The sequence below is a fragment of the Protopterus annectens genome, chromosome 5.part0 (assembly GCF_019279795.1).
Source record: "Protopterus annectens isolate FY-2018-M chromosome 5.part0, PAN1.0, whole genome shotgun sequence".
Lineage (NCBI taxonomy): Eukaryota > Metazoa > Chordata > Ceratodontiformes > Protopteridae > Protopterus > Protopterus annectens.
The window spans coordinates 461,057,288-461,081,965 of NC_056735.1; the positions used below are offsets into that span (position 1 = coordinate 461,057,288).

General features: G+C 40.1%; 1 protein-coding gene across 9 annotated transcripts in view; it reads right to left on the reverse strand.

Moving 5' to 3' along the window:
• DMD (dystrophin) overlaps nucleotides 1–24,678 on the reverse strand; it is a 9,298,038-nt gene that overhangs the window by 2,582,739 nt on the left and 6,690,621 nt on the right. The window lies entirely within an intron of this gene.

Below are 24,678 nucleotides of genomic sequence, written 5' to 3' on the forward strand. Positions count from 1 at the left end.
GATATCTGATTTGCTTGTTCAAGCTGTGAAGGATATTGTTCATCAGTTGAGTAATTTCCTCCTGTTCTTAGATATCAGTTTCTTTCTTTTGTTGTATAACTTATTTATACTTATAGTCCACCACGATGGCTTGTTTTTTGGGGAAGACCTGGTTTTGTTCCTGTCAGGTACAGCCAAGTCAATGCATTTGTTTAAGTGATGATATAAGGCATTTGTGTATTCCCCTGCATAGGAGTCATTGTTGGCTATGTTGGCAGGGACTTTGAAACTTTTTATACCATTGCTTAGTAGGCAATAGTTTGCTTTGGAGAAATTTTTCAGTTTTTTTACTCCTGTGGGGGTGTCAGGTTTGATCTTTACTTCAAACGAGACAGATTTATGGTGTGATATTACCAGGGAGGACAACACACAGGGGGATAGTGCAGTGATCCTCATTATTGGTGAGCACTAGGTCCAGGATATTTGACCCCCTTGTTGGGGGTGTGGACCAACTGTTCCAGGGCATCAGAGTTAACAAAGTCCAGAAACCTTGTGGTGATCTCGATTATGCTCATGTAAGTCACCCAACCGATGGAAGGATAGTTGAAATCTCCCATGACCAAGGTATCTGGCTGTATATAAGTGACTCTAGCAAGTCCACGTAGGTGGTGTGGTTCTCCTGGTTCATGGTGGGAGACCTGTAACTAGTGATGATGTGGAAGGGTATTTTACCTAAAGTATATTCTAGACTTTTTGCAAACTAAGTGATCAATGTTTTTTGCCTTGAATGTGCGAGGTGCAATCACTGTAACAGTCAATGTAAAATCAATAGTATAGTGCAACATGTATGCTGACTTCAGAGATAGCAATGATAGTGTTTTCCACCACAGAAAAGCCTTGGTTACCTCTGCTTCCTCAACCACCATAGATTGTTTTGAAAGAAGCTAGGAGTTTTATTCCAAACTGGAAAAAAAAAAAACAAAAAGACTTGACAATGAGTTAAGAGTAACCCCACATCTTAAATGGCAAGAAAATTCCAAGTATTTTTTTAATGTTACAAATTCAGTAGCACTAATCTAAAATCAGAATTAAGTAAATGTACATGAAAGGATGTGTTATGTACTTTGAAGAAACACGCGAGTGGACTAAAAGCATATTTCAGTCGATAACATTGCCAAATACACTCTAAGAGAGGTCTCTCTTTAAGAGAGCTACAGGTACTCCTCAGTGCACTAAAGGATACTTAAGATGGAAATGTCTGAAAAGAAAATTAGTAAGTCGACTTTATAAAGGGCAGTAAAACAAAAGCTTCTGAATGGGAATACTTTTACAGGCATGGTTATCAGTAAACCGTTAGCTTCTCTATATCACACAAAGTTGTTAATAAAATTAAAAAATCACAAATTATCACATTAATACATATTTAAGTATAGGGCAGAAGTGCTGCGATTGAGAGAGAATCCTCTGGAAGCACACTGTAGAGTAACCAGTATTTAGGACTGGGCATTTCTAATATCCAGAAAATCAGTTTATTGTACAAATCCACACTGGATTCGGTTCAACTGCAAAAACATATTTAGGAGGTTTTGGCATGATAGATTTAATTGCAACATCTCTTTTAATGTGTGAAAGGAAAGGAATTTTGAAGCAGCATTTATTTTTGTAAACAGTAATAAAATTCATGTTGCATTAAAACATAAAGATGTTGTGCTTAAGTCACACATGGTACTTTTATATCACCTAGAGCAAGGCAAGCAGCTCAAAGACTTTTGATATAGTCCTCATAGTTGTTACTGTTATTATTATTATTGTTATCATTAGCCTAGGTGACTAGATTAAAACTTTTAAGTTTACATTTCTGGAAATAACTTCCCAAGTAATTCATAATGCAATACTCAGGTAAAGAACCAGGCCCATTAGAAGTGACAGTCAGGTCTGCAATGCAGTGTACTGCACCTCCAACAAGAATTTCATGTAAATTTATGACAACAGGGCACTTAAGTAGGTTCAAAGGGTTCCTACCTCAGGCCATCTTACCTGTAGTCAACTTGAATGCAATTTCCAAAATTACCTTTTTAACCATCTGTCCATCATTGTCATTGGCCAAGCTACAAATCTCTGAGAACTGTAAAGTAAAGCTGTTCTGTATTTGCATTGAAGTTTTTGGCTTATACTCGATGTATTTTCATTGCTTCTTGTCCTTTGTTCTTGTTTTACTGCATTTTTAAAATTTGTTATTTTACTTTGCTTTTCCTTGGAATTTATATAAACGCCCTTAAATGTCTGCCAAAGATTATGTTTGGCTGAATTGTGGATGCACTGAGACGTAACATTTTCCTTTAAGCTAATGAGAACAGGACAATTTATCACCAGTGACATGTGTCAGCTAAAGTTGCACTTTGCCAGCATTTTTACCCATCTTACTCTGCTTTGCTTCAAACTCAGTACCTCTAGAGTTGTCTACTCCTTATGTAAATTTGACTATAGAAGCTCCTTCCAGTCTTAGTTCGTCTCTTCCCTTTCATGTATGTGTACCCACTAAGTGTACAGTGCTAGGCTTATAGCAGTGACCCATTTTCAAATTATTTTTTACATTCTGCAACATCTGGGATGAAAGTACCAATCGCTGGAAAGTCAGCAAGCCGCTTCTCATGAATCAGTCTGGGATTAGTGCTGCTGTTTTGCTGCTGGTGAGAGAAGGAGGACAGGTTCATGGATTCCTATCTTTCCTAGAGAGTACTGATTGCTGGAGAGCCTGTCACCCACTTCTTTGAAGCAATCTTGGGATAAGTGCCACTGTTTTGCTCTTGGTAAGAAAAGGAGGAAAGGGACACTGTGCTTTGCATGTGAGACTTCCACACCTGGCCTGGTTGTCATTTCAATGGGAACATCATTAGTTCAAATTTAAGACAATTGCATAGTTCCATGTTCTATTGTGCTGAGCTTCTAAACATGCTACAGTGCATTAATCAAAAAATGACTACAACACATCTACTGACTGCAGCAACATCTGAGACAAGGCTAATGATTTCTGGACAGCCTGCAGCCTGCTTCTCAGAAACCAGTCTAGCATGAATACTATTGCTTTGCTTTAGGTAAAAGAGCAGAAGGCTCATGATTCAATGATTCCCAGCTGCATGCCCTTGCATCAAGACCATCACTAGTAGTTTCCAAGTAACAATTAATAAATTAATCATTGTTGAATTCAAGACTCCTTCTAGTCTATCCTTGTGGTAATTTGCCAGGTTACGTAGTTAGTAACACATAGGCTCATTCTCTGCTTTCCATCAGCATGAGTTTACAGACTGCTTCGTCTCCTTCTGCTGCCACCCTACTTGTATTAGGGACCCTGAGGCAGTTGCTTCGTCTCCTTCTGCTGCCACCCTGCTTGTATTAGGGACCCTGAGGCAGTGCAGCAACTGCCTCGTGCTCAGCTGACAATCTTTTACTCATATCCTCACTAATTCAGTTTGTAATAGATGTAAAGCCTTCCTCATACACCACAGGTGTTGGTATGCAGCCTAGCACTGCATCATAGCCACTCAGTGCTAGACCCTTTTATACTAATGTTGTAAAGAAATCACTAGCTAAGTCTCCTAGACACTGCTTAGACAAACCTCAGCCACATAGTGCCACATCCAGAAATAACACCTTCACATGCACCTTCACACATACCTAAGACGAGTTGATCTGACTCATAAATCATATGCATAATGTTTCCAGAGGATGTGGCTACTCATGGCAATGTATTAGTACCAGGAATCTGCATTGTTATACACACTGAGGTTTCACTCACCAGGTTGAGCAAATACAGGGTCATACTGTCTCTTTACTGTCAGGATTCATGATTTGATGAGAGCACTTAGTCCCCTCCACCCCAAATATGAGTACGACCTCATAGCTGTACACATCTGGTTTCATAACCTTAAATTCCATACCTAGGATAGATACAGAGAAACATGACTGTGCTCTCCGTGCATGTGTCTTAGGCAGGTAAGAATCTTGTCTTGGGCAGAAGCTTGCCACCTCTAAGAATGATGCACAATTCCAAAACAAAGTAATGGACTTCAGCAATTGGCTAACTAACTGGTGTTATTCCAGAAGGATCCAGTGCTTATCAGCTTAGGAGATCATGATCAACAAACTGGCTTGTTTCATTAAAAAAGGTACACAGTTCTGTCTTCATGGCTTCTGCATATTGGCTATGACATTTTCTGCCCCCCAAAGTGTCATTTTAGGCAAGGTGCATCTCTCGGCCATTTTAACCTTGCAAATTCCAAGCAGGTTTACATCCAGATCATACTTCTCAATGGAGGAGTCTCAAAAAAGAAATACCAAAACATGAGTCCTTTCTGACAGTTAAATTGATAAATATATGTGTAGTTACTGAAGTTTTGTTTCAGTGTACCGATAGCATTCCCTCAACACTAGGGTACTGATCAGCATATCACTCATTCACAGCATCATGGCATGGTGAGAGATATCTGTGTTAATCTGTAAACTCATGATCTCTTACCAAATCTGTCATAACACCAGTTTGGATAATCATACTAAATAAAGACAACTGTCAAATTATCACCAACCAAAGATCTTACTTAATGCCTCCCAATGACCATGATAGTTACCTTGATAAATTGAATTCTACATCCATTAATCCCAGTCTGATAATCCTGGATAAGTGTACCTACTTATCCATTAACTGAAATTGTTATACGACATATAATAAATGTGCAAATCAGTTCCTCAGTTTTTATCAATGCCAACTCCCAAGATTAGGTTGTCTAAGTTCCCACCAGGGTTGATAACATATTCAACCTCATATAGTAAAGTAAAAAAGAAAAGCTGTTATAGGGTCAAACCGTGACAGTACATTTCCTAAAAAGTCTCTGTAAAGCGTCTGTTCAGACCATTAAATCCTTTCGGAACACAATAGTAGCTTGCATCAATGGAAATTCAGTTGAGAAACATCATATATCTCCAAAATGAAACGAGAAATACTTCTAAAAAATGACGTCTTTATTCACAGTACAGACTGGTAAGCGCTTTCGCTATTCAGCTTTTTCAAACCAAAATAGTGTTTCAGGCAAAAAGTCATATATATACACAGAATCTTAATTAATTAATCAACTGCTTATCAAACAATTAACTACTGAATAGACTTTAAAGGTGTATATCTAAAGGGTATATATTTATAAAACAACACTGTAACACTGTTTAACATGTTCCAATCTATCAAAATGCATTAAAATGTGTATACCTACTAAACATAAATGTAATCGTGTATATGTATGTGTATATTATATATATACATAAATTAAAAACGCAAGGTTAAAAATCTAGAATGTATATGCAGAACAATTGATAAAATTAAATGTATATTGTAATGCTTAATGATAACCATATATAGAAAAATATAAAGAAACAGTTCAACAAGTTACTTGTGTCTCTGTCTCCTATTCTTGAGTATGGGTTTTAAAGGAACTTTGTCATTTAAACCAGGGAATACATGAGACATAGTTCTAATAATCCATGATGTTTCAACTGAGAGCATGCATCCATCTCATGTATTCAGGAATGTTTTAAAGGGCCAATGTATCAGAACATCCAGGTTAAACTCTAATAGTGAATAATACAATAAAGAAATATTAGCCCTCAGTACTAGATTTTCCAATAGGAAATACAGGACTTCTGAAATTCATCAGACAATACATGAGGTTACCGAGTTACGGAGTAACACTGCCTGTCCCATATTTTCGGATTCTGGTCTGGCTAGATACAGAAATTCGAACAGTGATATTTTGAATAATGAGCAAATTAAATTAAGATTTCCTATACACAGGATATACATTCTATTATTGGCACAATTACAAAATATTGGGATTTATTGAAAATTGATCCAGAAGTTTCAAAGTTCGTGGAAGTTAAACCACAGTTTGCTTTTCGAAATAGAAATAATTTATATAAAATGTTATGTCATCCCTCTTTTATCAAAGATGAATCTGAGATTTTTATAGGAACCAATCCATGTAATAGTTGTAATTATTGTTGTAATTATTGTGAATATGTTGAGAAAAAGAATGTTTTTATACATCCTATTACTCATCAAAGTTTTTATTTAAAAGCCAATGGATCATGTAACTCCAAGAATGTGGTCTATATTGCCTGTTGCACCAAGTGTTCCTCATATTATATAGGCAAAACTAATAGAATGTTAAAAGAACGTATTAGAGAACATTTGTATCAAATACGCATTCAATCAACTGTCAATGCACTTTCAAAACATATATTATGTACAGATAATACACATAAATTCAGATTCACCATATTACAAGTTATTAGTACTAACATTAGAGGTGGTGATATTAACAATTATACAGAATCAGTTGAAACATCATGGATTATTAGAACTATGTCTCATGTATTCCCTGGTTTAAATGACAAAGTTCCTTTAAAACCCATACTCAAGAATAGGAGACAGAGACACAAGTAACTTGTTGAACTGTTTCTTTATATTTTTCTATATATGGTTATCATTAAGCATTACAATATACATTTAATTTTATCAATTGTTCTGCATATACATTCTAGATTTTTAACCTTGCGTTTTTAATTTATGTATATATATAATATACACATACATATACACGATTACATTTATGTTTAGTAGGTATACACATTTTAATGCATTTTGATAGATTGGAACATGTTAAACAGTGTTACAGTGTTGTTTTATAAATATATACCCTTTAGATATACACCTTTAAAGTCTATTCAGTAGTTAATTGTTTGATAAGCAGTTGATTAATTAATTAAGATTCTGTGTATATATATGACTTTTTGCCTGAAACACTATTTTGGTTTGAAAAAGCTGAATAGCGAAAGCGCTTACCAGTCTGTACTGTGAATAAAGACGTCATTTTTTAGAAGTATTTCTCGTTTCATTTTGGAGATATATGATGTTTCTCAACTGAATTTCCATTTATGCAAGCTACTATTGTGTTCCGAAAGGATTTAATGGTCTGAACAGACGCTTTACAGAGACTTTTTAGGAAACGTACTGTCACGGTTTGACCCTATAACAGCTTTTCTTTTTTACTTTACTATATTAACTTTATATGCTGTTTGGGGTCTTTAATCTTTTGTGGTTCACATTATTTGTTACATATTCAACCTCATACTTATCTTTTCAATTGTTGCCCGTGTTAGGTTCCTTTAGCTACCCAGAGAATAAAAACCCTCTTACTTTTCATTGCCTCATGTCCCCTATATGGTAATTTCTGCCTTGTCTTTTGGGAAGGATCCTGCCAAAACAGACCTTTTCCACATCAAAGATGCTGGTTAGACTAAAACCAATAACCACAAAGATCCCACCTTCCAAAGATTTACAGAAAGACTAAAACCCTAGTTTTACTTTGATTCCTACTGGCTCCTACATAGGGATTTCTACCTTACCTTCTGGGAAATTGCATGCCCCACCAGACCTCATTCACCTCAAGGATACTGGTATTATTAAAAACATTCAATCCAATGATCTCACCCTTCATTTGTTCAAGATGTCTTTGAGATAGAGATCCTTCACACACAAAAATTATATCCATGGAACAAACTTCCCTTACATGTCAAACATACCACATTGGTCTTCTTCATGTTCTTCCTTGATGACTGGTTGGATACCCACAAATTTACTCCTGTGGGGTGAGCAGTATGACCATCACTGAGTGGGTAGCAAATCCACTCACTAAGCTATCTGTGTTGCTTGGCTAGGATCCACACAACCACCCAGGCCACCTGCCTAGTAAGAACCTAGGAAACTAAATCAATCGGCTAGAATGAGGCCTAATTGTCTCCTGCATTTAGAATAATGCACGTTCAACACAGAGGTCAATAGACCTATACTGTACAACTTCTAAATCTTCTACCTGGTTAGACCTCTCAAATGACCCTGAAGTTTGCAGATTGTCTTTAATTTTGTCCCAGATTTTTGCTATGTTTCTCATAAAATGTTTGATTTTCTAGTACATCATTGTGGATTACAGTCAACCAGTAACTCCAGACCTTAGAAATTCATGCATCTTATTATTCAAACAATACATGTTGATGCAAATCCTGTTGCGTGATTAACATTGTAAGTCAATTAGAATAATATTTAAAAACTGCTCCTGCCTGGTTTTGTTTCTTTGCTTGCCCATCATTTCTGACTTTGTTCTTGATATTTGTACAAAGAAGATGAGAGCTATTTGTCCTACACTGAAGAAGGCAGTTTATGCCGAAACCGGTCTGTTAATAAAGGACTGATATATTTTTCACATCTGGGTCTGATCTTGCTGGTCTATTTTTGTTTTTTGTGTATTTGGTCTGGACCGTGCAATCCCCCGTGCATAGGACTCTGTTTGGTATGAGCTATTCAGAAAAGACCATTGCTTGGTTGCAAAGCAACATGCACAAAAACTAATAGCTGGTGGTAGTTATACAGGTATACCATACTGCAAAAAAACATTAGCAGAAATAATACACAGTGGCCTTAGACCTCTGATAGATATAAGAATGATACTAACAATGAATAAAATTTGAAACTTATATGGTATTAATTAAATATGTACCTAGGCAGTAGGAAAAGACACTAAGATTCGAAGGTGCATATTTCTGGCATCAGCAAGAGAAAAATGGTAGTGGTATTACCGACGTGTAGTTCAGTGATGCATCTCCACTTGACATGTTGCATCCTACCCTCTGCTGAAAGCCATCACTAGGAGGAAATCATTCTTGGGAGTACTACCACCACAATGAAGGATATGAATCAAAATCCCAAAGAAGATATGCTAAAAGAAAGTAAAATGTAGACCTTAAAGGCACAGATGGAGGAGTGGCTATGACAAAGACAGTCACTACTGGACAATAATGGTGGAGCATTTCTCAAGCACCAAGGGTTTGTAACATGTTGATCATTTGCTGTCAGTTAGTTCAAGTTTTCTGCATGTTGCATTGGCCAGAAAATATCTGTATTTGAAAAACTAGGTTAAGCCTTACATAGACAAATATGTTCTACCTTGCATATCATTGTAGAGGTGCTGTTTTTCTCTATATTATTTTTTCTTCATTAACAATGCATCAGCTGTCTTGTCTATTGTTATTTTTATATTGTAAATATATTTTTATATTGCAAAAATTAGTTGGCTTCGATTTTAGTGTCTGTTGGGACAAATTTTAGATGACTGTGTCAATCAGTAATGTGAATATTTGATTTTGTGCTCAGCTATGAATATGAAGTCTCTCTATCCATGGTTAATATATTTTGAGAATTTAGCTTTATACATTATGCGTTGATTTTATTCTGCACATTGTCTGCAAAATTTCAGCTCGGACTGCATTGTAAAATCAAAATTGCTTTGATTATTACTGCAAGAAACAAAATAGCTCATGAAGCTCTGCAATTAAACTTTCCATGTATATGCAGTAACCAGCTTTAGCAGAAAAGTGTTTGAGTCTTTTGCAAATTAAATGTCTTGAAATTGTATGTGTTGAGATATACCTTATTTGCTAACAGAGAAAGTTTCTCAACAGTAAACCCTTACTTCTAGCCTTGTATGAGCCTTCCCCACCCTTGTTGACTGAATGCCTGAATAACATTATTAACAATAAACATTTGCAGACTGGAAACTCCACTTAGTCTTTCAGATAAGCTCAAATAAAAGCCTTGAACTGAGCATCAGTAGCTGTGCTGAAGTGCTTGTCTGAAATCCACAAGTAGACAGGCATTTTCATAGCAAAATCTTGCATTTCCTTTACAAAGCATTTGTTATTTGTTAGCATTACACCACAATTCCAAAGAAGAGATTTTAGATAGCACTAGAAAAAATTATAAAACCCCAAGCTGCCCCAACTATTGTGATATAACATATCCTTTGTCTCTCTCCTCCATTTTCAGTCCCATTGCATCTCCTAGAATCTCATCACACTCTCTAAGACGTGCAGCCAGGAACGTGCCCTATTCTGGAAGGAGTTCTGTGCTTGGAAGACCAGAACTAGAACAAAATTGAGTGTAGGTCTATACTTGTGTATTTTACTCCATTATAGTAAGGCTTACCTCAAGGGCATTGCACACTCCTGCCCCCCCCCCCACAAATCTTGTCTCTAAGCTTGGAAATTTTTTCTGTCTTACCTGACCCCTGCAATAATGCTTTTAAAACCATATGTCACTTTTAAAGCTCCCACTCTACTTAACTTTAAACTAGTGTAAAATCACCTCCCTAACAGACCCCCACAATAACAGCTCCCCTAGCTTACTAATGAACTCTCTTGTACTACTTTCAGGCTGAATTCCGGTTTCACAAACTAGACAGCTACTTTACTGATCTTGCCTCCTATAGTTCAACTGACAGTCTCTGGCACACTGCATCAGACCACTTTGTGGTTTTAACCCGCTCCATTTGCCCTCGCTGCGCTTGGGCTAACTACACTCCCCTACCTTATTCTCCAGTCCCACCCACCCCATCCTCCCTAACCTTATACCTATAGTCAGCCCCACTCCTTCCTGAATTAATCAATCACACAAAACCCCCTACCACCACTTCCCATCCCTTCACCTCCCCATAATTACAAGCCACTACTTCTATTACACCCCACATTATAACTACTACCCTAGCTCTACTCACCCCTACTACCACCATCCCTCACCTCTACTTAATCTCAACACACATATCACACATCTTGCAGACACTACTAATCCCCAAACACACAACATGCTCCTCTTCCTTACAGTGTTATCCACCTTATGGACAGCTACCTACCTACCTTACAACCTCCTTCCATAGCTATCAGGTCACATACATCTACACACCCACCTTTCCAATCTACCCTCACAGATCTACACTGCACATATACATCACCATTTCTCCTCAGCTTTTCACCAGCCTATATATCAGCTACTACAAACTTAGATACCAGAACACTCTCACATCCCCACACCTCCATTGTAAATACACCAACCTAATGCACAAACTCTCGTACCTATTCCTGTATTACATATCATTACTAAGGCTGTGTGGAGATATACAGCCTAATCCAAGGCCTATCTCCCAACACAACTCACAACTCCCTCAAAGCTATTCTAACATTCACAGCTCCCTAATTCAAACTCATGGCCCCTCCGACCTACTAATCCTGACCATGAACCTTAGAAGTATTCTAAACAAAGTACAGGAATTTCAAGCCACACTCTTTCATTATTCCCCTGACATCTCAGTTCTCACAGAAACCTGGTTAAAAAAAAACACAACAAAGATGGTGAACTCCTACCTCAGGGATATAATGTACCCAGGCTTGACAGGACACACAAGCTCGCTGGGAGCACAGCCATTATCTACAAAAATAACATCATCTTGCAACTGCTGGATAGTAACCCACCCTAATCCCCTAACTCAGAAATACTAGTCTCTTGCCTTCTCCTAAACACAAATAAGCATATCACCATTATAGCAACCTACATTCCCCCTGGCAACAATTTCTAGATAACAGAAAACCTCCTCTACTGGGCCTCTTCCACTTATAACCAAAAATCATCTTAGGTGATTTCAACCTTGATTGATCCACCTGTAACTCAGAAAACCCTACCAACTTTATCAGTCTGTTTGGTTCTCACAATTAATTTCTAGTCCAACCAGAATTGACAAACATACTAACAAGCATTCCATACTAGACTGGATTCTTACCAACCAGCGAAACGTATGTAACCATGCTGGCTGCCACCCAGACTTCCATAGCGACCACATGCCCACCTTTCTTCTCAGGAAAAAGATAAGCCCAGCTAAAATAACCATATATAAATATATCTGCAATAAAAGATACTTCTCTATAGATACCTGCAACTGTATCCTAAAACAATACAACTGGACCCCCTTAAAACACCTTAACCTAGATGATGCAGTCCAATACTGCAATGAATCATTCTTAAACATACTTAACTCTCTGGGCCCAAATAGAAGAAAGCACACCAAGGCAAAATCAAATCAATGGCTAAGTATCAATACTCTACAAATAATGAATTAAAGAGAATTAGCTTGGCAACACTATAATTCATCCAGAACCCAAGCTTCCCTCACACATTACCACCAAGTAAGAAGCCAAACCAAAACATGGATTCGAAATGACAAACAAATTACACTATTCACCACTCCAGAAAAAACATCAAAGGAACCCTCAAAATTTTTGGGGCACTATTAAGAAACTCTTAAACACAGGCCAAATCTCTACCCCCCCCCAACTCCACAGACAGTATAGCAGCCCAATTTAATTATCACTTCATAAACTCTATACAGTCTCTCCTAAACAATAAAAACAACACTCCACTAACTATTCCCACTAATTATATCTCTCAAAACTCCACTCTCTCTTTTAAGTCCATCCAAACTACCCACATAAAAAAAACTCCTCCACAAACTGAAACCAAAAACACTTGCTGCAGAACAGCTATCCCCTGAGTTTATCAAGTTAGCAGCAGACTCTATCTCATACCCAGTCTCCATACTCATCAACTGCTCCATCTTTGAATAATGCACCCCCAAACTCTGGAAAATCTCCCACATAATTCCTCTACACAAAGGAGGAACATCCACAGAATTAACAAACTGCAGACCAATTGCCATACTACCCCCTTATGCAAAATTTTAGAAAAATGCATACACTTACAACTAATGTCCCACCTACTACTAAACAAAACCCTCTCTAGCTCCCAGCATGATTTTAGACCTTAACATGGCACCACTACCGCCCTCCTTAGTTTCAGTGACTCTATAACCAGCTAAAAAACAGAGGATGTTATGTAGTCCAATCTTGCCTACATTCCTACCTGTGGGTTCGGAGCCGAATATCGGCTCCGACTCGGCCAAACATTTCTAGCTCGAAGTCTTCTATTGGCTGGGCTAAGCAGGTATCCCATGGTGCATTGCTCCATATCCCCAGATCTCATTTGCCGCTTGTGAAGCTCAGATGTGTTCTCGCTCTTGGCTGTGGCTAAGTACTTGTTTTTTCTTGTTACTTGAGAGATTTCTTACAAACAAATAGCTATTTTCATAGCTAGTGTTTCTTTAGTGTTGTTTTTGGTTTAGGTAGTGTGTTCGGGGTTTGTGATATCCCGCTAACTGCTCTTTCGGGCTAGGCCTGTTTCAGTTAGAGGACCTAGTCCTCTTGTCCTGTGTTTTCACGCTAAAACTGTTTTAGTTAGAGATTTTTAGTGTCGGTTCCCCTCGCTATCTGTGGTCAGAAAACCATTTTAGTTAGAGGTTTTTGACCTTTTTTGTTTCAGTGGAGGGTTGTGTGTGTGTGTGCTGTGCAGTTTATTAACTTGTTCCCGCCTTTTGTGGTTTTGTGTGTCTGGGTCTTTCTTGTCAGACAGTGACTAGTGCTGTGTTGGTTCTTTGTGATTGCTTGTTGGAAAATGTCCAAGGACTCCAAAGAGCATAAACCTTCGGGTTTTAAAAAGTGCACTAAGTGCGGTTACAAGATGTCCATCACTGATGGGCACTCTATTTGTGCTTATTGCCTGGGAGCCCTCCATCTGCAGGAGTCCTGCAGTTTCTGCCATGCTTTTAGTCCCAGAGTGCTCCAAGAAAGAAAGAATAAGCTGATTTTAAAGGGACTCTTGAAACCTTCTTTCGAAGAGGCCATGGATTCTTCTCCTAGTGCTAAATCTAAGTCCTCAAAATCAAAAAAGAGATCTCCAGCTCCTTCATTTTCCTCGGAGCCTCCGGAGAAAGTCACAAAAATTGCTTCGACCTCCTCGGCTCCACTGCCCTCGGGGCCGCAGGAAGTGTCGGTGTTGATGGAACCAGCATTTGCTCCAAATATATTGGAACCTCTTTGGAGCCGATCGCCAAGTCTTAGACCAGTTTCACCTGAGAGGAGATCTCAATCTCCCTCCCTGTCCTCCAAATCCTCCAGGACCCTTTTTGATGTGGATGTTGATAGGCTGGTGCAGAGGCTCCTCCAGTCACCGGTTTTGGCAAAAATGTTTTTGGCTCTGGCCCAGTTAGCTCCGGAGCCCATCCTGACCCCTTCTTTGATCATTCCTCCTCCGAGTGCATCTCTGTTTTCGGAGCCAGAATGTTCCACACCGGGTGATGTTCCTAGGTCGGTTCCATAGCCCCCCTGGGCCTATTGGTGCTGATGTCAGCTAAAACACCGTCGGCTCCGTCCAGGGGGTTCGGGACTCGAGATTCTTCAGTCGGGCCTGAGGGGGACATCTCTGGACATATTTAGGTCCCAAGTCTCCCGCTCGGTGCCTCGGCTCAAGGGACCCAGACACCTGTCTTGGTCTCGGAGGCTGGCCGGTCCTCAGACTCGGGAGGGCTTGCCTTTGAGGCCATGCAGACTGCGCTGGCCAGATCATCAGCTACATCATGCGGGTCAGTCATTCTGTCCCCCATCACTCTGGTGAGAGCCTCTGATCACCTCCTATCGGTAGGCAGCAGAGCACCAAGGCCTAGGGATACACCCACGATTGGTCCCCAAGTTTCTGTGGGCCCTTCAGAGTTCATGCCTGAGGAGCCCCCTAGAAAGAAAACGTGCAAGAGGAAGCACATAGACTCCCAGGATGAGTCTCTCACCTCTGATACTGACCTCGAGGAATAGGAGGGGTCCCCCAAGTCATCCTCTGATGATGTTTCCTTCTCTGACATCCTGGAGGTACTTAAACAAAGAGGTGACTAGCCATCCAAAGCCCCCTCCGAGGAGGAGTCAGTCTTCCTTAAGGCCTTTGGTGCTCAGCCCTCTGCCTCCTGGGTATCCCCACCCTTCGACGAGCTCCTAGATTTGATTTGTCTGAGGGTGTGGGAAAACCCTGATTCTGTGGACCCCATACCCAGGTGTCCCAACAAGTTTCTTTCTGCTCCCCAGGGTAAGGAGTTTCTGTCCAAAGGAGTCCCTGTAGATGCCATGGTGGTGGCGGCGGCCACTCAGAAGGAAGTAGCAGAGACTTCTTCCTCCGTCCATCCTCCTAACAAGGAGTCTAGGATCATGGACCAGTATGGAAGCATACCCTCTCATCAGCAACCTTTACCTTATGGTTGCTGAACGGTCTCATTTCACTAGGCTCCAGAGAGATCTCCTCAAGGAGTTAGGCGATACCCGTGCGGGTAACATTCCTGAGGCGGTGGCCCAGACGGTTAATGCCCAGGTGTCTACCCTCAATTCCATCGTCAACTCCTCCATGTGGTTCATTTCATATGCAGCCGATGGAGCGAGTAGGGCAGCAAGCTCAGGAGTCGCCCTTAGAAGGCAAGCCTGGCTGCGCCTTTGTCACTTCATGGAGGCCTTCAAGTCTTCCTTCACTGACGCCCCCTTTGATGGTTCTTCTTTGTTCGGAACCAAAGTGAAAGACACCCTCACCAGGTGCGAACAAGAGGGAAAGACCCTGTCTGCCATAGGGGTCCATTTTTCCCTTCCCTCTAGGCCTTACCCTAAGGCCCAGTGGGGTGGAAAGATGTGGTTCATAAAATCACAGAGGTTTTTTCCTGCCGCACAAGGTGAGTCCCCCTCCAGAGGCAGAGGAGGGGGAAGTTATTCAGGGAGACGCTGCCCTAGAGGCAGAGGGGGCCCCCTCAATTTGGGAGACCGCGATTCCTTTTGCGGCTCTCCCTACTCTCGTTCCTGTGGGAGTGCCTGGCTGTGCTTATCCGGAGCCAATCGGGAGTCAAATTTCGTTATATCCGGAAGCCTGGAAAAGCATCACCCAGGACCGATGGGTATTACCAATAATTTCCGGAGGTTATGTCATTCCGTTTACGTCAGACCCCCCTTCAATCAGAAAGATCCCGGATGTTCCACCCAGTCAAAGGGATCAAGCAGCCTCAGAGGTTTCAAAGCTGCTAGGAAAAGGAGCCATCCAGCATGTCCCCTCAGACCAATTCGGATTAGGGACTTACTCAAGATTCTTTTTGGTGCCGAAAAGAACAGGGGAACTGAGACCCATATTAGATCTCAGCCAATTGAACAACTATGTACAGAAGTCCAACTTCCATATGGTCACACTACAATTGATTATCCCATTGTTGGGAGAGAAGGTATGGATGTGCTCCATTGACCTCAAGGATGCTTACTACCATGTCAAAATGGACAGGGCATCCAGGAGTCACCTACTCTTCTGGCTGGGAACCAGTCATTTCCAGTTTCTAGCCCTGCCCTTTGGTCTCACCACAGCCCCCAGGGTGTTCACCAAGTGTATGGCGGTGGTGACTGCTCACTTGAGACGTCAGGGATTCCAAGTATTTTCATATCCGGACGACTGGCTCCTTACTGTCCCCACCAGGCATCAATTAGTCCAAACCAGGGATGCTAGCATCACTCTATGTCAACAGTTGGGCATAACACTAAATTGGGAAAAATCTGCCTTGTTGCCCTCGCAGCGTGTCACCTTTATAGGTGCAGAATTAGACACCATTCTAATGTGAGCATTTTTACCACAGGAAAGGATCAGAGTCTTACAGCAACAAATACACACCCTGATCCCCCTGAGGAAAGCAAAGGCAAAATGGGTTCTTCAACTCCTGGGGACCATGGCAGCAACAATCATGTTGGTCCCTCTAGTGAGATTGCGCACGAGACTTCTTCAATGGCTCTTCTTTGTTCAATGGTCTTTCCAAAAATTTCCACTTTCTCACCCCATTTTGCTCACAGACAGATGCAAACAGGATCTCAGTTGGTGGCTTTGCACCAACAATTTGGACGGGGGAAGACCCTTCGTTCCACCCATCCTAGTTGCCGCAGTGACCATGGACACCTCCCAGATGGAGCAGGGGAAATTATCTTGGCAGGACAGTCCAAGGCACGTGGCAAGATCATGAGATACATCTGCATATCAACATCCTAGAGATGAGAGTGGTGCTACTTGCGTTGCAGGCACTTCAGAGCTCTCTGCCTCTAGGGACGATTGCAATACACTCGGACAACAGGTCAGTAGTGTGGTATCTAAACAAGCAAGGGGGAACCAGGTCTTAACCCCTGTGCAGAGAGGCCATGCGAGTGTGGCAGTGGGCAGTATCTTCCCAACGGTTTCTGGTGGCAACGCACATTCCGAGGAAGTCCAATGTGATAGCAGACAGGCTAAGCAGAGCTATTCTGATGCCTTACGAGTGGTCCCTGAATCGTCTAGTTGCAGAACGAATCTTCAGCATATGGGGTCAGCCTTGCTGTGACCTTTTTGCCAGCCCCCTCAATGCCAAATGCAGCAGCTACTTCACACTGGTCCCCCCACAGGGGGAGTCACCCAGGGATGCTCTAGTTCATGTTTGGCCCTCCAGTCTGCTTTATGCTTTCCCCCCTTTTCCCCTGCTGTCAAGAGTGATTCAGAAAGTGCAATCCTTGGTAAGCAGAATGATTCCGATTGCTCCACACTGGCCTCGTCAAGTCTGGTTCCCCTTTCTCCAACCATACATTGTGGACACTCCTTGGATTCTGGACCCTCAACCAGATTTACTGACACATATGTCGGGACAGTTCCACCCCTCTCTGATGACCCTCCGGTTGACAGCCTGACTACTCCACTTCCATTGTTAGTTAGGCTTCATAATTTTTAACCGGAAGTAGTTCACATTTTATCTTCCTCTCAAAAGCCATCTACTAGGAAGATTTATTCTAGCAAATGGAAGAGGTTTTCTATTTGGGCGCATACCCAAGGAATTGATCCTTACACAGCCCCAATTGCTTCAGTCTTGGAGTTTTGTCTATGCTTTTCCATCAGGGTTCCGCGTCAGCTACCATTAAAGTTCAATTGGCAGCAATCTCTAATTTTCATGTTGCTAATGAGCCTAGTCTCATGGCTCACAGAGTCTATAAGGCTTTCCTGAAGGGTACTCTGTTACTCCGTCCTCTGGTCTCTGAACCTATCATACCCCTGGATCTCAATTTTGTTCTAAAAGCCCTTACTTCACCACCTTTCGAGCCTGCAGCTACCTGTGACTTGAAATTCTTGACATAGAAAACAGCCTTTTTAACAGCAATCACTTCAGCTAGGCGAGTTTCAGAAATTCAAGCCCTTTCTATCAAACCTCCATACTTGATCTTCCATAAAGACAGGGTTTCTGTTAGACCAAACCCTTCTTTCCTTCCTAAAGTGGCTTCTGTATCTAATCATAATCAATCTATTGAGTTGCCTGTATTCTTTCATCATTTTTCCAACAAGGCAGAATTTAAATTTCATCGATTAGATGTACACAGACAGTTACGTTTCTATTTGCACCGAACAGAAGATATCCGGAAGTCTGATCAACTATTTGTCTCCTTTTCGGAAAAAAGAATTGGGACCCCTGTCTCCAAAATCACCCTATCCAGATGGATATCTAGTTGCATCTCTTTCGCCTACTCTGCAGGAGGAAAAGACCTGCCATTTCCTGTCAAGGCTTACTCTACTCGGGCTGTTTCTACATCTACAGCCTATCAAGCCAGATTGTCAATGGATGATATATATGCTGCAGCTACTTGGGCTTCCCCTCACACATTTGTTTCTCATTACAAATTGGGTGTGGTATCTAGGGGCAGGAGGATTTTCCTATGAGCCACCCAGGATGTAGGTGCTAGGGATGCTGTCCCATAGGTAAGAATGTAGGCGAGACTGGACTACATAACATCAAGAAGTTATGTACTCTCCATAACGTTCGATGTACGTAGTCCATCTCACCACACATTCTTACTTACTCTCCCACCTTCTCCCTTCCTGGAGGATCTGGAGGTTAGGTTTCTATTTACAGAGTTCCCTTTACCTTTAGCTTATTCTTTTTTACCTGGATGTTGTGTATGCATTGGGTAAGAATGAGTATTCGCAGCAAACTAGATCTGGGGATATGGAGCAGTGCACCATGGGATACCTGCTTAGCCCAGCCAATAGAAGACTTCAAGCTAGAAAGGTTTGGCCGAGTCAGAGCCAATATTCGGCTCTGAACCCATGGGTAAGAATGTGAGATGAGATGGACTACATACATCGAACGTTATGGTGAGTACATAACTTCTTGTTACCATGTATCAGCAACCTACCTAGATATGTCAAAAGCTTTCTCCCATCAAAAACTACTATATGAATTATCTGCCAGTAATCTTTTCCACTCTGCTATTGCATGGTTTCAGAGTTACTTGTCTGAATATCAACAGGCAGTCAGATGGCAGGAATAACTCTCTATCCTCCTGCCAGTCTCTGTTGGCATCCCACAAGGCTCCATCCTTGGCCCCCTACTCTTCTTGATCTTTACGAATAAAATTAGCTCTGCCACTGACCAAACTACAACTGTCCAATATGCAGATGACTCCACCATCATTTGCTCAGCTCCCACCCTCCTTGAGCTCAAAACTAGAACCCAAAAGGCCTTCTCTGACATAGGGCATAATCTAACAGAAAATCAACTTATCTTAAACTCTAACAAGACAAAGCGTATGCTTTTCACTAATAACAGAATCTCTTCTCCATCACACCCCTTCCATATCCTTGCATCCGACAATACAAAAATTGAACCGGTTGAGAACACAAAATTACTAGGAGTCACTATCAACAACTCACTAAAATATGACAAATATATAGCACTCTCCATAAAAAAGGTCCACATTAAAGTGGGTTCATTATATAGAGCCAAAACATTTCTCACCCCTACCACTAGACAATCTATTGCCAAAGCATACCTACTATTTACCTTAATGTATGCCTCCCCTATTTTTACTAACCTTAGGAAATTTGATCTTAACAAACTAGAGGCCTGCTATCACAAAATTATTAAATTTGCAATCAACCTCCCCAACCATACACATCACTGCACTGCTTTAAAACAGTTAAGATGGCTTGAACTACCACACCTAATAGCATTCAATCAACTTACAGTTGCCCACACCATTATACACCAACCCAATAACTGTCCTTCCCTCAAAAACATAATCCAACCATACTCCACCTACCGTACCCTTCGCTCATCCAATAAACTGCTAGTAAAAGTTACCAAAGCCAATAATAGCTTCACTAACTCCCTATTTCCTAACCAAATAGCAAAATCCTGGAACTCCATATCCCACCACATAAACAACACTACCTCTACTACCAATTTTAAACTTATCTCAAGGAACACCTATACAACAATTGGCAAAGCTCCTGTACTACCACAGGATAATTTAATACATACCTCATCCTACCCACTTTTCTTTTTCTCTGATCAGTTCATACAAGCTACTTCCTCTCTCACTCCACCAAAATCCTAACCTAACTTCTTACTCCTCCTAACTACATTTCTTTTTAAAACAAAATAATGTATTTCCTTTTTTGAACCAACTACTTGAAATCATACATTAATTGCACTGCATATAAATGCAATGCTATTTTAATAGTCAACTTCTCCATTAATCCACTGAAGCAAATAACTTATTATACTATTCAAAGCTATGTATAATCATGTATAATACTTTTATCCTTATGTTCTCTTTTAAATTCTATGCATAATTATGTGTGCAACTTATTATGTTCATCTAATGTTTCTACTGTCTGAACTTACTACATTTTTTTGAGCTTTTCTCCCTGGGCCTCTGCTGAAAACAGGCTGCTAACCCAATTGGACCTTCCCGGTAAACAAATATAAATTAAAATAAATAAATACATATATTTCTTGACTTTTCAGAGATGAATTAATCAATGCAAAAGAAAAAAAAAATATTATCAAAATGAAAAATTTCAATACCCTTCTCCACCTGGTCCAGACAAGGCCAGCAGAGAGAGATTAAGTATAAAGTTTTAGTGGGGACAGTACCATGCATATAATTATTCACAAGTAGGAGATAGATTAGTCATCTCAGGTAGATGTGTAGAGATATACGATAGCTAGACTTTGATTAGTGAAAAGCTGGTAAAGGCGATGATGACCTTGTGGAAAAGAGGTACAACCTGTACAGAAGATGTGAAGAAGCTGAAAAGAGCAGTATTGAAAATAAGGACGAGTAAATAATGAAATGACAGGTAAAGAAAATGTTCTAATCTACTAGAAGAAGAAAAAAAGGAAAAAAAAAAAAAGGCACCCTTCTATTATTAATACTGGAGTAAAACTTTAAGGCTGGGTAGGAGGCACACAGGTCCTAGGAACAAAGGAATGCCAAAACTAAAATTCGAAGGGGCCTGTAATGAATGGTTGCGTCTCGCTTAGTCAACTTGCAAAACACTATAACATCTAATAATTCCATAATCTTAGCACACTGATGTGCAAGACAGTATAAAGGAGTAGAAAACAATAATTTATGAAAGGAGGTGTTCCCGCTCCCACAGTGCAGGAGCTCTATCTCCACACTCTCAGTGTTATAAATTCTACTTCCAATGTCAAACAAACGTGGAGAAAAAAATGAACAATTTAAAAAAATCAAAGCTTACCTTGTCTCTTTTCTTCCACTCACAGTACCTCAAAACAAAATATAGCACTTGTGATAAAACAAGCTCTGACATACAAATATGTCAACAACATGCAGGTTTAACTTTCCATATGTTATGTTTTAGGATATCATAAAATGTCACATAATAGAAAGAAGTGGTCTTGCCCAAAAGGGGCCAACTGGAATGAGTTAAAAGAGGGCAACATCTACAGGTACACTTGGTGGAGCCAAATGTCCAGTAATGACTCAGTATAACAAGGGCAGGAGACTCAAGAAGGGTATAGTTGGTTTTGTTACATAAAAAAAGCCAAAAAGGGAGCTGGGTAAATACAAAAACTCTTACTTCAAGGCCTGAACTCTCCCCACTACTTTTATCAGTCTTCATGAAGAGGTTCCCATTTAACCTTTAACACATAATTATCCTACTTTAAACTGACAATATGGCTATCTCAAGATCTGCTTTCTTACCCTCCCTAATCAAATTTCATCTAGAATCTGATCTCATTCTCTTTTCAAACTGGACTGAAAAAAATGCCTGCTCAACCTCAAGAAAATAAAAGCCATGTTCTTTGAGACTAATAAAAAACTATGATTGAGCCTCCACAAGAACCTGAATCCTGCTGGAGTAATAGATCATTTTATCTATCTCAGAATCTGGCTAGATGGTCAAATAAATATCTAATACCACATATCCCTGACTAAAGCAAAACCTTTCAATGCTGTTTCTTGTACCAGGAAAATCTAACATTTCATCTTTCTTCAAAGCAGAAATAATATAGGTAAAGGTATTCTACAAATTCAAGTACAACATGCCATCTCTCTTACTTCTATATTTAAAAAAGAACCTAACTGCATTGCATTTTTCTTCCTAAATACATTTGCAGGTTCATTATACAAGAATGATCTCTATTATTCCTTTGTTTGATGATCTTAAAACTCATCAACCAAGACTTATTTCCTGCCATCTTTTTACCCATCTAGTTGAAACCTGAAATCACACCCCTCCCCAGGTATCTCTCCCTTCCCATTAATAGTACACTATACTACACAGGTCATACTTTAAATATCATGTGTTTGAAACTCTGTCAATTTCTTTGGACAAAGAGGAGATGCAGTCATTTCTCGCTGTGCATTCCAATTTCAAAATTGACCTCACCAACTATAATAAATGTAGTTACTTTCAATCTTTGGGCATTACATAAATCCCTTTTGGTCACAATAACTACTTTTCCTGCACTTTACATTCTTCATATAACTTCTGAAAAGCCTTCTAATCTAACCGTTCTTCCTCTCCTCTCCTGAATTGCCCTCATCTGTCATGCACCCACTGGAATTCTTCCCTTCTCTTAACTCCCCTTCCCCTCCCCTTATGTCTGCCCCTCCCCTTCCCTTCCGCATAGCATTTTTCTCTTGTTACAGCAAGATTTGTGCTCCCACCACTTTTGTTTTTTTTTTATTGTTTGCATTTGTAACTATTCTGTAAATGTACTTACTTAGCAAACATTAACATTTTTCTGCATTACTAATACTAGTCTTCTTATCCACTACATTTTTGTATTGCTGCATTACTGAGTGAAAATTACTGTTTTGCATAGTATTTTTATCTACTGCTTTTCCATGTACTCTTCATGCTGGGCTGGCCTGAATATGATCCCCTTGGATCAGTGCAATTCCATGGTTAACAAATTTAAATAAATAAATAAACTAAAATACTAGGAAAGCTAATACACATCTTGTGGTTTAATGGCTAGCTGGGTCTACTCAACATGATGGAAAGTCCTACCTGTCGAAAGAAATTCAGTATTATGGTGGGATCGCAATAAATGCAGATGCAGGTAACATTTTATGTGTAGTGATAATGAAGATCATGTCGGTGGGTAATATTGCATTCTGGCATAGGACTGAAACTCAAGGTCTGAAAGTGAGGTCAGAGCCCAGTCTAATAATAGTAATAGAAAGTTAGCTAAGAAGAAATGAGCAGGTTCTGGTTATCAGAGGTTTGATGCAATTTGAAAGGCATATCACAACTAGATTTCTGCTGTGATTGCTATTGGCTTCATCGGCATTCAAGACATTCTAACCTTCCAGGAAAACTAGTAGTGAAGTTAGCTTGTGTGAAAATAATATAAATGATAGAGTAGTTGCTACAGGTGGAGAAAAAGCCTCCATGAGTACTTTATCACGCTACCAGGAAGGTGAAAGAACTGGAATACTTTGGTTAACATGAAAATACTCCATGTAAAGACGTACGAAACAGAAACCAGAAGAATGAGTGCATTATAAGAGAAGCAGTGATACAGATTACAGAGGAAGAATGCATCCTGGGGTTTCAGATCATGGTGTGCATGAATCAGTTCTGCTTATTAAATAGTGGGCTTCATATATAACATGAAGTGGATTTTTGATGAACACAGGGTTGTAATTTCATATTACTGGACACGGGTGATATTTCCCCTCAAGAAAAGTATCCAGTGTAGGAAGCAGTACCTGGAAAAGTCATTAGGTTAGTTGGTAAGGTACGGAAGTATATAATGAAGATAATCAGGTTACTGAAACGAAAGATGACGACAGGCAGAAGACAGTGAGCAACCTGTAAGAAAATAATGGAAACAAGGGATATCATCTGGCTCTAGAAAACTGCAAATCAAGGTTTTTGAAAAAGTAGGACTGAAATGGAAAACAGAGCAAAGAGGATGTTGATATACAGATAATTAGAGTATAGGGAGTGCAGACTTTTTAATGTTGTGTCTTTCGGCTTTTCCCGCCACAGTGGAACTCCGGTCCGCTAATGATTGGCAGTAGATTTTTATGTGCCGAGTTGCCAGCCCTGACGCACAACCTTCAACAAAGGTACTCCCATTCACGCATGTCTCCACACAGAAGACGGTCTACTTGAGAATCGAACAGGACAGCGTCTTACTGTGAGGCGACAACGCTAATACGGATGAATATTAAATCCATGGACCCTATAAGGCGTGGACTGTGTAAAAAGTCTAAACAAAGGAAAGAAGCAAAATTAAAAAGCCGGCTATGGCCAGGACATCTGCTAATAACTGAATGCATATTTAACTGATGTGACATGCAACAGCTTCCATCTACCGGTAAAGATGAATCATATCCCTATATAACTAGAAGCAGTAGTGAATGGGAAAAATGTAGACAGTACGGGCAATATAAAAGCATGCAAAAATCAACACAAGCATTCTGCTTGCTTTCCCCATGTTGTATCAGCTCAAATGGCAGAATATAAAAAAGTTTTCATGACAGAAATGCACTGAAGTACACAATCCTTACACATGTGGAGCAAAATATTATAAAGCTACA